This window comes from Pseudophryne corroboree, chromosome 3 (assembly GCF_028390025.1).
Source record: "Pseudophryne corroboree isolate aPseCor3 chromosome 3, aPseCor3.hap2, whole genome shotgun sequence".
Lineage (NCBI taxonomy): Eukaryota > Metazoa > Chordata > Amphibia > Anura > Myobatrachidae > Pseudophryne > Pseudophryne corroboree.
In genome coordinates this window covers 133574140-133589884 of record NC_086446.1, presented here as the reverse complement: position 1 = coordinate 133589884, position 15745 = coordinate 133574140, and the positions used below count along the sequence as shown (strand labels likewise).

Here is a 15745-nt window from a genome sequence, read left to right as displayed (position 1 = left end):
CTTGGAGAACCACAAGTACCAGCATGCGGGAGAAAAACGGGCCCGCTGGTACCTGTAGTACTACTGGAAAAAAAATACCCAAATAAAAACAGGAGACACACACCGTGACAAGTACAACTTTATTACACACTGCCGACACACACATACTTACCTATGTTGACACGAAGCAGTCGGTCCTCTTCTCCAAGTAGAATCCATGGGTACCTGAAAATAAAAGATAATTATACTCACCTGATCCATGGTCCAGAGATAAATCCACGTACTTGTCAAAAAAAACAAAAAACGAACACCCGACCCCCGGACTGAAAGGGGTCCCATGTTGACACATGAGACCCCTTTTCCCGAATCCAGACACCCCCGTGACAGCTGTCACAGAAGTGTCTCTTCAGCCAATCAGCGAGTGCAACGTCCTTGCACTCTGCTGATTGGCTCTGTGCGCGTCTGAGCTGTCAGCGCATCGCACAGCTCCCTCCATTATATTCAATGGTTGGAACTTTGCGGTTAGCGGTGGGGTCACCCGCCGGTCAGCGGCTGACCGCGGGTAACCCCGCCGCTGACGGCAAAGTTCCCACCATTGAAAGTAATGGAGGGAGCTGTGCGATGCGCTGTCTGAGCTAAGACGCGCACAGCCAATCAGGTGAGCGCTACGACGTGGCACTTCCTGATTGGCTGAAGGGACCTCAGTGACAGCAGTCACGTGGGGTCCCGGCATTCGGGGAAAGGGGTCTCGTGTCAAAATGGGACCCCTTTCAGTCCGGTGGTTCGGGTGTTCGTGTTTTTTTTTTTGCCAAGTACGTGGATTATCTCTGGACACTGGATCAGGTGAGTGTTTTTTTTTCACAGGTACCCCGGATCGTCGGAGTCGAGACGTGGCAGTCGGTGTGTCAACATAGGTAAGTATGTGTGTGTCGGCAGGTGTGCAATAAAGTTTTACTGTCACGGTGTGCGTGTCCTGTGTTTATTTGGGTATTTTTTCCCAGTAGTACTACAGGTACCAGTGGGCCCGTTTTTCTCCCGCATGCTGGTACTTGTGGTTCTCCAAGTACCAGCTTGCGGGGGAGGCTTGCTGGGACTTGTAGTACTACTGGGAAAAACAATATTCTTTCAATTTTGACAAGGCTATCAGCCCCCCATCCGCAGCCCTTGGATGGTGGGGACAGCCTCGGGCTTCACCCCTGGCCCTTGGGTGGCTGGGGGGGGACCCCTTGATTGAAGGGGTCCCCACTCCCCCAGGATACCCCGGCCAGGGGTGACTAGTTGGATATTTAATGCCACGGCCACAGGGCACTGTATAAAAGTGACCCCCGGCTGTGGCATTATCTGTCCAGCTAGTGGAGCCCGATGCTGGTGTAAAAAATACGGGGGACTCCTACTCTTTTTGTCCCCCGTATTTTTTGCACCAGCACCAGGCGCAGAGCCCGGTGCTGGTTTTAAAAATACGGGGGATCCCCTGTCAATTTTTCCCCGCATTTTTAGAATCAGGACCAGCTCGAAGAGCCCGAGGCTGGTTATGCTTTGGAGGGGGGACCTCATGCCATTTTTTGGGGGGGTTTTCCCATTTTCCCCCGTTTTTTAAAATTGCGGCAAAATCCGGCAAATCAGCGGTTTTTCGCCCGCGGGACTGTCGAATCCGTTTTTCATTGAATATGGTGAATTCCGGCAGCCACCTGCCGAAATTCACCTGCCGAATTGTGTCGAATTAAAAAAATGGCGACAATTTGCCGCGATTCGCCGCTAATTGTCTAAAGAACACTTTGAAATGATTTCTCTGCTCTCTTGAGTTTGGAAGAAGTGTTTACATAGGACAGCTTATCCTTACCAATATCTTGCCTCTGCAATGACTTACACATTGGGATACTCCAGATAATGCTTTAAAGATTAAGTCCTAACAGAATGCTTTGAAATTATTTAATTACTGTCTTGAGTTTGGGAGAAGATGCATTTACACAGGACAGCTTTTCCTTACCTATATATTGCCTCTGCAGTGACTTACACAGTGGAAAATTAAAAGGCAATGCTTTGAATATTAAGACCTAAAAGAATGCTTGGAAATCATTATTCTGCTGTCTTGAGTTTGGGAGATGATGCATTTACACAGTACAGCTTTTCTTTTCCAATATCTTGCCTCTGCATTACTTACACAAAGGAAAACTCCTGGCAATTCTTTTAAGAATATTGGGCATATCCAGTGTGGTGTGGATGTAGATGAGCTTTGAGGCTTTTGTTAGAGTTCTTCTACTACCTACTGGTATATAAATGAAAGAGTTTCAAAATGGAATGCTTCAAGACAACGGTGTTGGTAGTATAAAAATACCTACAGCACCAGGTATTCCCAGGTGGTCTCCCATCCAACTACTAAATAGGCCCAACACTGCTTAGCTTCCAAGATCAGACAAGATTGGGCATATCGAGTGTGGTGTGGCTGTAGATGACCGGTGTGGTTTCTGTTAGATTTCTTCTACTTCTAACTACTGATACACAAATTAATAAATTACATATTGAATGCATCAAGAGAACAATGTTGGTAGTATAAAAATACCTGCCACACCTGGTGTTCCCAGGTGGTCTCCCATTCAAGTACTAACCAGGCCCAACACTGCTTAGCTTCCAAGATCAGATGAGATTGGGCATATCCAATGTGATGTTTCTGTAGATGAGCTCTATGGTTTCTGTTTGAGCTCCTCTATATCTATCTATTGGTACATAAATGAATACGTTTCAAACTGGAATGCATCAAGACAACAGTGTTGGTAGTATAAAAATACCTACAGCACCTGATATTTCCAGGTGGTCTCCCATCAAAGTACTAACCGGGCATAAAACTGCTAATCTTCCAACATTAGATTAGATTGGGCATATCCAGTGTGGTGTAGCTGAAAACAAGCTCCTTTGTTTTTGTTAGCACTCCTCTACATTTATTTATTGGTAGATAAATTAATATGTTTCAAAATGGACTGCATGAAGAGAACGGTGTTGGTAGTATAAAAATACCTTCAGCACCTGTTATTCCCAGGTGGTCTCCCATCCAAGCACTAACCAGGCCCAACACTGATTAGCTTCCAAGATCAGATGAGATTGGGCATGCCCAGTGTGGTGTGGCTGTAGATGAGCTTTGAGCTTTCTGTTAGAGCTCATCTACTTCTGACTACTGGTACATAAATGAAAAAGTTTTAAAGTGGAACACATCAAGAGAACAGTGTTGGTAGTATAAAAAAATACCTACAGCACCTTGTATTCCCAGGCGGTTTTCCATCCAAGTACTAACAAGGCCCGAGACTGCTTAGTTTCCAAGATCAGATGAAATTGGGCATATTCAGTGATGTGTGGCTTTAGATGAGCTTTGTGGTTTCTGTTAGAGCTCTTCTGCTTTTAACTACTGGTACATTAATGAATAAGTTTCAAAATGGAATGTATCAATAGAAAGGTGTCGGTATTATAAAAATACCTACAGCAGCTGATATTTCCAGGTGGTTTCCCATTAGAGTACTGACCAGGCCCAACACTGCTTAGCTTCCAAGATCTGAGGAGATTGGGCATAATCATTGTAGTGTGGTTGTAGGTGAGTTTTTAGGTTTCTGTTAGTGCTCTTCTACTTCTAACTACTGGTACACAAATTAATAAGTTTCAAAATGCAATGCATCAAAAGAACGGTTTTGGTAGTATAAATATACCTACAGCACCTGGTACAGTATTCCCATGTTGTCCCCCATCCAAGTACTAACCAGGCATTAAGCTGCTTAGCTTCCAGAATCAGAAGAAATTGGGCTAACCCATTGTGGTGTGGCTGTAGATGAGCTTTGTGATTTTTGTTAGAGCTCTTCTACTTCTAACTACTGGTACATGAATAAGTTTTAAAATGGAATGCATCAAGAGAATGGTGCTGGTAGTATAAAAATTCTTACAGCACATGGTATGGTTTCCCATCCAAGTACTATACCGGCCCAACACTGCTTATTTTCCAAGAACAGATGAGATTGGGTAAACCCAGTGTGGTGTGGCTGTAGATAAGCTTTGTGGTTTCTGTTGGTGCTCTTCTACTTTTACCTACTGGTACATAAATGAATAACTTTCAAAATGGAATGCATCAAGAGAACGGTGTTGGTAGTATAAAATACCTACAGCACATGGTATTCCCAGGTGGTCTCCCATTCAAGTACTAACTGGACATAAAATTGATTATCTTCCAACATTAGATTAAATTGGGCATATCCAGTGTGGTGAGGCTGTAGATGAGCTTTGTGGTTTCTGTTAGTACTCTTCTACTTCTAACTACTGGTTTATAAATGAATATGTTTCAAAATGGAATGCATCAAGAGAACGGTGTTGGTAGTATAAAATACCTACAGCACATGGTATTCCCAGGTGGTCTCCCATTCAAGTACTAACTGGACATAAAATTGATTATCTTCCAACATTAGACAAGATTTGGGCATATCCAGTGTGGTGTGGCTGTAGATGAGCTTTGTGGTTTCTGTTAGAGCTCTTCTACTTCTAACTACTGGTACATAAATGAATACGTTTCAAAAAAGAATGCATCAAAAGAACGGTGTTGGTAGTATAAAAATACCATTCAAGTACTAACCAGGCCCAACACTGCTTATATTCCAAGATCAGAGGAGATTGGGCATATTCATTGTGTGGCTGTAGATAAGCTTTGAGGTTGATGTTAGAGCTGCTCTACTTCTTACTACTGGTACATAAATAAGTAAGTTTAAAAATGTAATGCATCAAGAGAACGGTGTTTGTAGTATAACAATACCTACAGCACCTGATATTCCCGGTTTGTCCCCCATCCAAGTACTGACCAGGCATAAAACTGCTTAGCTTCCATGATCAGATGAGATTGGGCATATCCAGTGTAGTGTCGCTGTAGATGAGCTTTGTGGTTTCTGTTTGAGCTCTTCTACTGGTATATAAATGAATACGTTTCAAAATAGAATGCATCAAGAGAAAGGTGTTGGTAGTATAAAAACACTTACACAAACTGGCTTTCCCAGGTGGTCTCTAATCCAAGTACTAACCAGGCCCAACACTACTTAGCTTGCAAGATCAGATGAGATTGGGAATATCCAGTGTGGTGTTCCTGTATATGAGCTTGTGTGTTCTGTCAGAGTTTTTCTACTTTTAACTACTGGTACATAAATGTATTCGTTTCAAAAGGGAATACATCAAGAGAACGGTGTTACATAGTAACATAGTATCTGAGGTTGAAAAAAGACAATTGTCCATCGAGTTCAACCTATTTGTGGTCTCCTATGCATGATGATTTAACTAAAATTTCTGACTGATGCTGCTGTCAGCCGTTGCATTTTATCCCTATTTATAGTAACTATAATGCATGACTATGCACCATACCCCTGGATATCCTTATCCATTAGGAATTTATCTAACCCATTCTTAAAGGTGTTGACAGATTCCGCCATTACAACTCCCTCGGGCAGGGAATTCCAACAAACACGTATTGTCCTTACCGTGAAAAAGCCTTTACGCCGTATTGTGTGGAATCTCCTCTCCTCTAACCTGAGCGAGTGTCCACGAGTCCTCTGTGTTGATCTAACCAAAAACAGGTCTTGCGCAAGCTCTGTGTATTGTCCCCTTATATATTTGTAGATGTTGATCATATCCCCTCTTAGTCTCCGCTTTTCCAATGTAAACATGCCTAGTCTTTCAAGCCTTTCCTTGTATTCCATCGTCTCCATGCCCTTAATTAGTTTGGTCGCCCTCCTCTGTACCTTTTTAAGCTCCAGGATATCCTTTTGGTAGTACGGTGCCCAGAATTGTACACAGTATTCAAGGTGTGGCCTCACTAGTGATTTATAAAACGGGAGTATAATACTCTCGTCCCTAGCATCAATACCCCGTTTTATGCATGCTAATATCTTATTAGCCTTCTTTGCTGCAGTCCTACTTTGGGTACTACTGCTTAGCTTGCTATCTATGAGGACACCTAAGTCCTTTTCCAGTACAGAATCCCCTAATTTTACCCCATTTAGTAAGTAGGTGTAATTTTTGTTCTTGTTACCACAGTGCATTACCTTACACTTGTCTGTGTTGAAGCGCATTCTCCATTTGGCTGCCCATGCTTCTAATTTAACTAAGTTGTTCTGAAGAGACTCGGCATCCTCCTCTGTATTTATAGCCTTACACAATTTGGTATCATCTGCAAAAATTGACACCATGCTCTCTAGACTTTCTGTTAGGTCGTTAATGAAAATATTGAACAATAGCAGTCCTAATACTGAGCCTTGCGGCACACCACTTAGCACTTCAGTCCAAGTTGAAAAAGATCCATTAACCACAACGCGCTGATCCCTATTATCTAAGCAGTTATTGACCCAAGTGCATATTGTGCTTCCTAGCCCTGATTCTTGTATCTTGTAGATAAGTCTCATGTGTGGTACAGTATCGAACGCTTTCGCAAAGTCTAAAAAGATTACATCCACGTCTTAACCCTGATCTAGGTTTGCGCTTACTGTTTCATAAAAGCCAAGTAAGTTGGTTTGACAGGATCTGTCCTTCATAAACCCATGTTGATTCCTTTTAATGACCTTATTGGCTTCAAGGAACTTCTGAATACTATCTCTTAGAATACCTTCCAATACTTTCCCCACTATAGATGTAAGACTAACTGGTCTATAATTACCTGGTTCAGCTTTACTTCCCTTTTTGAATATAGGCACTACTTCCGCTATATGCCAGTCTTTGGGAACCATACCTGATATAACTGAATCCTTAAAGATCAAAGATAGCGGTTTTGAAGCTCCATTAGAACCCTTGGATGAATACCATCGGGCCCTAGTGATTTATTAATCTTTAAATGTTTTAATCGGTCACAGACTACTTCCTCGCTTAAATAAGTACCTATCAGTGTGATATTCTCATTATTGAGATTGTGTGTCAGTCCCTGAATTGTGTCCTCTCTAGTGAATACTGTTGAAAAAAACTAATTTAGTGTGTCCGCTATGTCATTATCATTTTTGCTTAAGACTCCCAACTTGTCTTTTAAAGGGCCTATACTCTCCTTCTTTAATCTCTTGCTATTAATGTATTTAAATAATTTTTTGGGATTCGCTTTGCTTTCCTTTGCTACTAGTTTTTCCGTTTCTACTTTAGCCGCTCTTATTTCCTTTTTGCAAATTTTGTTACATTCCTTATAGTGCTGAAACGACTCTGCTTCCCCGTCAGATTTGTATTTTTTAAATGCTCACCTTTTCTTGCCCATAAGTTCCTTAATCTTTTTGTTAAGCCACATCGGTTTATGATTTTTATTCCTTTTTTTGCTACTCATAGGAATACATTTGAGTGTATTTTTAGCTAGCAGGAATTTTAGTACCTCCCATTTCTCCGTTAGTATTTTTTCCTAAAAACAAACCTTCCCATTCAATATCCCTGAAAAATACCCTCATCTTTTCAAAATTTGCTTTGCTAAAGTTTAAAGTCCTAGTTGAGCCAGTATAGGGCTGTTTATAGAAACTGATATTGAATGTGACCATATTGTGGTCGCTGTTTCCTATGGGTTCCCCTACTATAATACCTGATACCAAATCCCCATTGTTTGTTAATACCAGGTCTAAGATTGCATTGTACCTAGTTGGTTCCTCAATTAGTTGTGTTTAGTGTGTTTAAAAACATATTGCCCCTAGCAGTATCACATGAATCGTTTTTCCAGTTTATCGCTAGATAGTTAAAATCTCCCATCACTACTATGTCTCCTACTCCTGCTGCTCTTTCAATTTGCTTTAGTAACAATTCATCATCAGATGCGTTGATACCAGGCGGACTATAGCATACACCCAATACTAACTTTTTTATTCCTTTTTCCCCCGCATGCAATTTCTACCCATAATGTCTCGACAGTGTCTACAGTCCCCTCCTGAATATCTTCCCATATATTAGGTTTTAAAAACGGCTTTACGTAAAGACACACCCCTCCACCCTTTTTATTTAGTCTGTCTCTCCTAAACAGTGTATAGCCCTCTAGATTGACTGTCCAATCATGAGATTCATCCCACCAAGTTTCAGTAATGCCTATAATATCATACTGTTTGCTTGCTGCAAGTATTTCTAGTTCACGCTTTTTACCAGTAATGCTTCTGGCGTTTACATACATACAACTAAGATAAGTATTTTCCCTTGCGTTAGGGACATCTTTCACCTTATGTAGCAAGGATGACCTGTAATCGTCATCAGTTATTGCTTTGGTAAAATCCCTTTTAGTACCCATGTTAGTAACCTTACCGCCTGCTCTTACCATACCCCCAACTTCTCCCCCATTTCGTTTACTACCGCCATCCCCACTATTCTCACTGCATGACCCGTAGTTTCTAGCTAAACCCTCCCCCCAGGCTCCTAGTTTAAAATCTCCTCCAACCTTCTAACCATCCTTCCCCCCAGCACCGCTGCCCCCTCCTCAGTCAGGTGCAATCCGTCACGACAAAAGAGATGGCGCCTGACTGAGAAGTCCACCCAGTGTTCCAGGAACACAAACCCCTCTTTCCTGCACCAATCCCTAAGCCACACATTTACCTCCCTAATCTCCCTCTGCCTACCTGGACTAGCGCGTGGCATGGGTAATAATTCCGAGAATATTACCTTAGATATCCTTGCCTTCAGTTTCTTTCCTAAGTCCCTATAGTCTTTCTTAAGGACATCCCACCTTCCGCTAACTTTGTCATTGGTGCCAACGTGCACCAAGACCGCCGGGTCTTTTCCAGCCCCTCCCAACAATCTATCTAACCGATCCGCGATGTGCCGTACCCGAGCACCCGGGAGACAACAGATTGTACAGTGATCACGGTCCCGGTAGCAGATTGCCCTATGTGCCTTCCTGATGATAGAATCCCCTACCACCACCATCTGACTAGGTACCTCTCTATCTTTTATCCCAACCGCGCCAGAGGGACCGCACCTCTGGATGCTAGAGGGAGCAGTCTCCTCCGGCACCGTCATTTCTTCACTATCATCCTCCGATTCCTCGTCCAATCGGGCAAATTTGTTCGGGTTTGATAGTTCGGAGATGTCGTGCCTCCCCCTCTTTTTCTTCCTTCTAACTGTGACCCAACTGGCTACCTGATCATCATCCTCTTCTACCAGTGACCCCTCCCACAACTCCTCCACCGTTCTGTCTAAACTACGCTCGAGATTGTGAATCTCCCTCAGTCACGTAACGGTTTGCTCTAGATCAGTTACCTGGGCTTCCAGGGCAACAGTTCGCACACACCTTGTGCAGATGTAATCACACTGGGCCGGTAGCCCAGGAGTGAGGTCCCCAATCACAACCCCTCCCATATTGTTTGTAAGGTCTAACTCCCTGTTACTCTCAAAGAAAAAGCAGCAAAAATAAAAAGTAGAAGACAAGGAATCTCACTTATACAATAATTAAGCTGGCTTATACTTATCTATCTTTGTGCGGTTATTGGTCCTTCACTTTTATGCAGCCGTAGTACTCTCTCCTGCGGCACCTATACTCCACTTAGCAGTCCACTTAGCAGTTGCAGTTGTTCCAGCTCACTACACCTCCTTTTCACTCGGCTTCCAGCTCCTGCTAGTAAAAAAAAAAAATGCCCCTCACACACGCACAATCACAGCCCCTCTGCTACTCCAAGTAAGAGACCCTCTCACTCACTCACAAGGTCAGCCCCTTGCAGCCTCACCAGAAGTTTAATGGTACTGCAAATGTGTGTTCCTGATTGTGTATTATAAAACTCACCTTTTTCTGTATTCTAACTCACCTTTTTGCTGTTTAAAACTCATACTTAGATATCCAAGCAGCACTTAAGCAAGCAGGTACTAACCAGGTCCAACACTGCTTCGCTTTCAAGATCAGATGAGATTGGGAATATACGATGTGGTATGGCTGTGGATGAGCTTTGTAGTTTCTATTAGAGCTGTTCTGCTACTAACTACTGGTACATTAATGAATACGTTTCAAAATGGAATGCATCAAAAGAACGGTTTTGTTAGTATACAAGTACCTACAGCACCTGGTATTCCCAGGTGGTCTCCCATCCAAGTACTAACCAGGCCCAACACTGCTTAGCTTCCAAAATCAGACATAATTGGTCATATCCAGTGTGGTATGGCTGTAGATTAGCTTTGTGGTTTCTGTTAGAGCTATTCTACTTCTAACTACTGGTACATACAGTAACTGAATAAGTTTCAAAATGGAATGCATCAAGAGAACTAGAGATGTGTGGCTGGCACTTTTTGTGTTTTGGTTTTGATTCTAATTCCACTTTTGTGTTTTGGTTTGGTTTTGCCAAAACTACCCTTTCGTGTTTTGGTTTTGGATCTGTATGATTTTTTTAAAAACAATAACAGCTAAAATCACAGAATTTGGGGGTAATTTTGCTCCTACGGTATTATTAACCTCAATAACATTAATTTCCACTCATTTCCAGTCTTTTCTGAACACCTCACAATATTGTTTCTAGGCCCAAAGTTGCACCGAGAAGGCTGTACGACCAAGCTAAGTGACACAAGTGTGCAGCATAAACACCTGGCCCATCTATGAGTGGCACTGCAGTTGCAGACAAGATGGCACTGTTCAAAAACTTGTCCCCAAACAGCACATGATGCAAAGAAGAAAAAGAGGTGAAATTAGGTAGCTGGTTGGCCAAGCTAAGCGACACAAGTGTGCGGCACAAATACCTGGCCCATCTAGGAGTGGCACTGCAGTGTCAGTCAGGATGGCACTTTTCAAAAACTAGGCCCCAAACAGAAGATGTAGAAGAGGTGCAATGAGGTAGCTGTATGACTAAGCCAAGCGACACAAACAATTGGCCCATCTAGGAGTGGCATTGCAGTGGCAGACAGGATGGCAGATATAAAAAAAGGTCTCAAACCGCATATGATGCAAAGAAGAAAAAAAGGTGCACCAAGGTTGCTGTATGACTAAGCTAAGCGACACAACCACCTGGCCCATCGAGTAGTGTCACGCAGTGGCTCAATGTCGAGAGTGGGCCGCAATTGTTCGGTCCACTGACAGCATCTCCAGCACGCCCCTGTCATTTAAAAAAAATTCTGCTATTGGTGGACTTATACGGCATTACCCCAGGACTAATACAGCAGTACCCCTGGACTCATATGGCAGTGTCAGACAGGATGGCACTTTTCAAAAACTAGGTCCCAAACAGCACCTCATGCAAAGATGTCGAAGAGGTGCAATGAGGTAGTTGTATCACTAAGCCAAGCGACACAAACTATTCCACTGGAATTATACGTCCAAATCACTGGAATTATACTGCAAAATCACTGGAATTATAGGTCCAAATCACTGGAATTAAATGGCAAAATCACTGGAATTATACGTCCTAATCACTGGAATTAAATGGCAGTACCACTAGACATATACGGAAGTGTCAGACAGGATGGCCCTTTAAAAAAATAGTCCCCAAACAGCACATTATGATAAGGGAAAAAAAGTGCAAGATGGAATTGTCTTTAGCCGCCCCCCCCCCCCACCCTTATGTTGTATAAACAGGACATGCACACTTTAACAATCCAATCAATTCAGCGACAGGGTCTGTCACACGACTGTGGCTGAAATTACTGGTTTGTTTGGTCCTCCACCTAAAAAAGAAGCAATGAATCTCTCCTTACACAAACTGGCTCTACAGAGGCAAGATGACAACCTCATCCTCCGATTCCTCACCCCTTTCACTGTGTACTTCCTCCTCCTCACAGAGTAATTCATCCCCACTGGAATCCACCATCACAGGTCCCTCTGTACTTTCTGGAGGCAATTCTGGTAAATGTCTTCCCGGAGGAATTTATAATTCATTTTGATGAACATCATCTTCTCCACATTTTCTGGAAGTAACCTCCTACGCCAATCACTGATAAGGTTACCGGCTGCACTAAACACTTTTTCGGACTACACACTGGATGGGGGTAACTTAGGTTAAAAAAAAGCCAGTTTGTGGAAGGGCATCCAAATTGCCTCTTTTTCCTGCCAGTATACAGTATATACGGACTGTCTAACATACCTACTTGGATGCTGTCACTCATATAATCCTTCACCATTCTTTCAATGGTGACAGAATCATATGCAGTGACAGTAGACATGTCAGTCTGGACCAGATGTCAGCACTCGCTCCTGACTGCCCTGCATCACCGCCAGCGGGTGGGCTAGGGAATCTTATCCTTTTCCTTGCAGCCCCAGTGGCGGGAGAAATTGAAGGAGCAGCTGTTGACAGGTCACGTTCCGCTTGAGTTGAGAATTTACTCACCAGCAGGTCTTTGCACCTCTGCAGACTTGTGTCTGCCAGAAAGAGAGATATAACGTAGGCTTTAAACCTAGGATCGAGCACAGTGGCCAAAATGTAGTGCTCAGATTTCAACATATTGACCACCCTTGAATACTGGCAAAGTTAATGAAGGGCTCCATCCACAAGCCCCACATACTTAGCAGAATTGCTCCATCTTTTCTCCTTCAATTTCTCCAGCTGCTTCTGCAAAAGCCTAATGAGGGGAATGACCTGACTCAAGCTGGCAGTGTCTGAACTGACTTCACGTGTGGCAGGTTCGAAGGGTTGGAGAACCTTGCGCAAGACAGAAATCATTCTCCACCACGCTTGAGTCAGGTGCATTCCCCCTCCTTTGCCTGTATCGTTGGTGGATGTAAATGCTTTAATGGCCTTTTGCTGCTCCTCCATCCTCTGAAGCATATAGAGTGTTGAATTCCACCTCTTGCTTCAGTTGATGGCAGGGCAGGTTCAGGAGTGTTTGCTGGCACTCCCATCTTCAGCACGAGGTGGCAGAATGTCGAAAGTGGCCCGCTATTTTTCGGGCCACCGACAGCATCTCCTGTACACCCCTGTCATTTTTAAAACAATTCTGCACCACCAAATTAATTGTATGTGCAAAACACTGGATGTGCTGGAATTTGCCCAGATGTAATGCACACACAATATTGGTGGCGTTGTCCAATATCACAAATCCCCAGAAGAGTCTAATTGGTGTAAGCCATTCTGCAATGATGTCCCTCAGTTTCTGTAAGAGGTTATTAGCTATGTGCCTCTTACAGAAAGCTGTGATACATAGCAATGTCTGCCTAGGAACAAGTTGGCATTTGCGAGATGCTGCTACTGTTGCTGTTGCTGTGGGAGGCCATACATCTACCCAGTGGGCTGTCACAGTCATATAATCCTTAGTCTGCCCTGTTCCACTTGTCCACATGTCCATGGTTAAGTGGACACTGGATACAACCGCATTTTGTAGGACACTGGTGACTCTTTCTGACGTCTTTGTACATTCTTGGTATCGCCTGCCTAGTGATATGGAATCTAGATGGGATTTGGTATCAGGAACACAATACCTCCATCAATTGTCTAAATCCTACTGCACTAATGGCAGATACCGGGGGCACGTCTAACACCAACGTAAGTGTCAAGGCCTCAGTTATCTGCTTTGCAAAAGGATGACTGCTGTCATATTTCATCTTCCTCACAAAGGACTATTGGACAGTCAATTGCTTACTGGAAGTAGTACAAGTGGTCTTTTGACTTCCCCTTCTGAGATGATAGCTCCCAGCAGCAAAAACAGCAGCGGCAGCAACAGCAGGCGTAACACTCAAGGATCCTTCAGAGGAATCCCGATTAGGAGAGGACTCCTCAGTCTTGACAGGGACATGGCCTGCAGGACTACAGATGATCCTGACTGAGGAGGAAGTTGACGTTGAGTGAGTTGGTGGTGTGGCTTGCAGGAGCTTGGGTACAGGAAGAAGAAGGGATTTGGGTAAGAGCGTAAACAGTCCACTGAAACCTAAAGTTTCACAACTTGACACTTATGATGAATGGTGGTTAACATCCTTTGCCCTACTTATTACAGATTGATAGAGGCAACAGATGGCTTGACACCTGTTCCGGATTTGTGGAGAAATAATTCCACACCGAAGAGGACGCTTTTTTGGTAGTTTACCCAGACATCACAATGGGCTTCTTCATCCCACGGACAACAGGTGTCTCCCCCGGTGCCTGACTTAAACAAACCTCGTCACCACCAGAATCCTCATCGTCAACTTCCTCAGCGCCAGCAACACCCATATCCTCATCCTGGTGTACTTCAACAGTGACATCTTCAATTTCAATATCAGGAACTGGACTGTGGGTGCTCCTTCCAGCACTTGCAGGGGGTGTTCAAATTGTGGAAGGAGCCACCTCTTCCCATCCAGTGTTGGGAAGGTCTGCCATCGCAACCACCGACACACTTTGACTCTCCATGGGGATTTGTGATACCATCTCAGAATGCATAGTTCTTTTCTGTGCTTTTTACAGCTTAACTCTTATTTTTTTTAGCGGGAGTATAAGGGCTTCCATCGTCATGTGAAGCTGAACCACTAGTCATGAACATAGGCCAGGGACTCAGCCGTTCCTTGCCACTCCGTGTCGTAAATGGCATATTGGCAAGTTTACATTTCTACTCAGACCATTTAAATTTTGGGTCTTTTTACTGAAAGTTGGCTTTCTGGATTTTACATGCCCTCTACTATTACATTGGGCATCGGCTTAGCAGATGACGTAGATGGCATTTTATCATCTATGTCATGGCTAGTGGCAGCAGCTTCAGCACTAGGAGGAAGTGGTTCTTGATCTTTCCCTATTTTATCCTCCAAATGTTTGTTCTCCATAATTTTTCTGGAGTTATATAACACAATATGTGGCATAGGAGAGTGTACCCCTACACCTCACAGGGCAAACCCTGTAAATATTATTTGGATTAAATATTAATAACCCCTAGATTTGGAGTAAATAATACAGAACAGGACAGCACCACTTATTTTATATGGCAGCACCACTGGACTTTGTTTATACGGAATTATATGGATTTATATGGAATTATACGTCAGGATAACTGTAATTATACGGCAGTATCACGGGAATTATATGGCAATATCACAGGAATTATATGGCTAATCACAGGAATTATATGCCAGCATCACGGGAAATATACACCAGTATTCTGAGAATAATATGGCAATATAACAAGAATTATATGCCAGTATCACAGGAATTATATGTAAATATCACAGGAATTATACACTAGTATCACGGAAATTATACGGCAATTTCACAGGAATTATATGCCAATATCATGGGAATTATTTGGCAATATCACAGGAATTATACACTAGTATCACATGAATTATATGGCAGTATCACAGGAATTATACACCAGTATCTCGGGAATTATACGGTAATGTCACAGGAATTATATGCCAATATTCCGAGAATTATACGGCAATATCACAGGATTTATATGGCTATATCATAGAAATTATACGCCAGTATTCCGAGAATTATACGGCAATATCACAGGAATTATACAACAGTATTCTGAGAATTATACGTCAATGTCACAGGAATTATACGCCAGTATTCCCAGAATTATATGGCAATGTCACAGGAATTATACACCAGTATTACCAGAATTATATGGCAATAACACCAGATTTATATGGCAATATCATAAGAATTATACGCCAGTATTCTGAGAATTAAATGGCAATGTAACAGGAATTATACACCAGTATTCCGCGAATTACACTGTGAGAAATTCAGATTATTTCTAATAAATATTTAAAATGCCGGCGTTAAGATGTGCCTTGCGTCCGCAACATATTTTATTACCATGGCCCTCATTCCGAGTTGTTCGCTTGCTAGCTGCTTTTAGCAGCTTTGCACACGCTAAGCCGCCGCCTACTGGGAGTGAATCTTAGCTTTGCAGAATTGCAAACGAAAGATTA

General features: G+C 42.9%; 7 pseudogenes; all 7 read right to left on the bottom strand.

Annotated features, from left to right (window-relative positions):
• Positions 1–2311: 2311 nt before the first annotated feature.
• Positions 2312–2430, bottom strand: LOC134894149 (5S ribosomal RNA; annotated as a pseudogene).
• A 106-nt stretch (positions 2431–2536) lies between these two features.
• Positions 2537–2655, bottom strand: LOC134896080 (5S ribosomal RNA; annotated as a pseudogene).
• Positions 2656–2988: 333 nt separating this feature from the next.
• LOC134893177 (5S ribosomal RNA) lies at positions 2989–3107 on the bottom strand (annotated as a pseudogene).
• Positions 3108–3216: 109 nt separating this feature from the next.
• On the bottom strand, positions 3217–3335 carry LOC134897338 (5S ribosomal RNA; annotated as a pseudogene).
• Positions 3336–3442: 107 nt separating this feature from the next.
• Positions 3443–3561, bottom strand: LOC134898207 (5S ribosomal RNA; annotated as a pseudogene).
• A 1195-nt stretch (positions 3562–4756) lies between these two features.
• On the bottom strand, positions 4757–4875 carry LOC134898426 (5S ribosomal RNA; annotated as a pseudogene).
• A 5096-nt stretch (positions 4876–9971) lies between these two features.
• LOC134890504 (5S ribosomal RNA) lies at positions 9972–10090 on the bottom strand (annotated as a pseudogene).
• Between the last annotated feature and the right edge of the window lie 5655 nt (positions 10091–15745).